Genomic DNA, 2640 nt, shown 5'->3' with positions numbered 1-2640 from the left:
AACCCCTACAAGCAAATATAGGATTACAACCTCCTTACAGTTATACACAGAATGTATGTTTACAGAACAAGAATGGAGACACTATTCCTAGCAGAGAACCCCAAATCCCATAGCTTTGACAGAGCATGTTTTATCTCCTTGTTTCTCATGCTGTAGATTACAGGATTCATCAAGGGTGGGACCATGGAATATACCATAGTAAAGGCCAAATCCAGATGTGTGGTGGACTTAGAGGTCGGCTTCAGGTAAGCAAAATATCCAGTGGTTACAAATACAGAAAAAACAATGAGGTGGGGAAGACAAGTTGAGAGAGCTTTTTGCCTCCCGTGCACAGAGGGGATTCTTAGCACTGCTGTGAAGATGTGCACATAAGTCACAACAATGAAAACAAAGCAGCCTAACAAAATGATAGCACTTAGAAACAGAAATCCAATTTCAAATAGGTACAAGTCAGAGCAGGCCAGCTTAAGTAACTCTGGGATTTCACAGAAAAACTGATTGACAACATTGGAGCAAAAGGGGGGTGCAAAGGTGCCTCCGGTATGTAAGACAGCATTGAGAATGCTGCTGATCCATACAGTAATAAGCATTCGAATGCAGGCTTGCTTATTCATCAGCATCTCATATTGTAATGGCTTGCAAATGGCAACGTAGCCATCGTACGCCATGACTGTCAGAAGAGAGAAATCAGATGCTGAAAATCAGAAGAACAGGAGGACTTGAGCAACACATCCGGAATAAGAAATGTGTCTGGTATTTACGAGAGAATTGGTCATAGATTTGGGGATAATGACTGAAACCTGCCCTACATCCTGTATGGCCAAGTTCATCATGAAGAAGTACATGGGGGTGGTCAAGTGGTGGTCAGAGGCTACCGCAGAGATGATGAGCAGATTTCCTGCAAGTGCTGCCAGGTAAAAAACAAGGAATCCAGTGAAGTGCAGAATCTGCAGCTCTCGAACATCTGAGAATTCCAGGAGTAGAAATTCTGAGAGAGAGGATTCATTGATTAGGTTTTGTTCCTTACGAAGCATATTGCCTATAGACCGAAGCAAAAGGACAGTTGTTAGAATCAGGGTTTAATATTGAAACAATTAGGGCACAATCCTATCGGGCGAATTGGCTGCCTCCAAATGTGGAGGCGGCTGACTATCCAATGCAGGGTGGGTGGAGCACAGAGCAGATCCTTTCCTCCGTTCTCTGGCCAGCCTGCATTTGCAGCTAGATAGTCAATTTTGGATGTCTAGCTGGGGATGTCAGAGCAGGGGGGGGGAGGCTGCATGGCACATAGGGGGCATCATAATGACACTTCCTCAGTCTCCTCCCCTCCCTGCTCCCAGGAACACCACTTTTTTGCCCACTCTACACTGGGTTTACAAGTGCAGAGATAGGGAAGAACCATGCCACCTACGAGGTGGCGGGGAAGGAGAGTGTATTTTCTCTGAGCTCAGTTCCCAGAAACTGAAAAATCCTATGGCCTTCTAGACACTGTCTACTAGTGGCCTTAGGGTTGTTCTCTTAGAGCTGTACTAGACTGTGGACTTTTAATTTCAAGCTATTATTATTATTGTCATTATTATTATTCATTAGATGATGATGGTGGTGGTGGTGGTGGTGATGATGATGCTTGTAGAGTTATTATTTTGTGTGGATGTCATTGAGACTCTGTTGTATTTCAAACCTTGGAATTTGAAATAAACAAGCCCCCAAATATTCCATTCTCAAATCTCCAAAGGGCTACACTGGAGCCTTATTTCAAAGTAGCTGTAGCAGCAGCAGCAGTAGTAGTGCTTTTCCATTTTTGGATACTATATTTTTAATTGACTGAACATTTGTAATTTGAAAGGAGCTGACTGGGGCATCAATAGGGGAGAAATACATCTATTCTTTGGTGAGCTGAAAAAAAATGGATTTAGATTTCAGACTGAGAGTTAAGTTTCTAATTCACAATAGCAGAGACACCATTTGCCCAGTTCTCATTTTCTTTAGGAGGATTCACATGAATCCCTTCATGTATCCAATGACTGCATTGAGGAATTGTTGGCATTGTGTGGGCTATCCCCACTCATCACCAGAACCACAACACCACCCCTGCTCTGATCAATATCCATTGTATATTTGTCAGAAAGAGTTCTCTGCACACAGAGCTGTATGCACAGTGAGCTCCTACAGTTGATGAGTGACCCTAACGGGGCAGCATCCCTGCTCACGGCATGTACATCTGTGTGCATGGGAAACTCTCTATCGGGGGGGGGGATGCATTTCTGCTGGTGAACAGGGCTAGCCAGTGTGTCCCTGAGAACCCTCCTGAGAACCTTCCAATGTTCATTGGAAGGGTTCGTGAAAACCCCTTTTGTTAAAGACCTCTTGAAACCATAGTAAGTGGCAGGAGGGCTCCTAGCACACCTTGGGGGCATTTTTGCCCCACAACGCCTCTGTCGAAAAATACTACCTTATGAAGTGCTGTCCTTCCATGCGTGCCATTTGTGGTGGTTGTGGTTGTGGGAAATTGATTTCTCCATTGGGGCAACAGGAGCAGCCATTTCCCCCCAGCCATTTTAGCCATGCTGTCAAAACATGTTTAATCAAGGAAAAAAGAAAATGGGAAAAGATGCCTTTGCTATTGTGAATTCAAAGTGT

The 2640-nt window shown here is 44.2% G+C and overlaps 1 pseudogene; it reads right to left on the bottom strand.

The window, feature by feature from the left end:
* Nucleotides 1-59: 59 nt before the first annotated feature.
* LOC146341577 (olfactory receptor 14I1-like) lies at nt 60-1034 on the bottom strand (annotated as a pseudogene).
* Nucleotides 1035-2640: the final 1606 nt, after the last annotated feature.

Source organism: Heloderma suspectum, chromosome 6 (assembly GCF_057233095.1).
Source record: "Heloderma suspectum isolate Gila_16-S chromosome 6, 16-S_ref, whole genome shotgun sequence".
Taxonomy (NCBI): domain Eukaryota; kingdom Metazoa; phylum Chordata; class Lepidosauria; order Squamata; family Helodermatidae; genus Heloderma; species Heloderma suspectum.
Note: the sequence above shows the minus strand (reverse complement) of the source record. Positions and strands in the feature narration are given on the sequence as shown.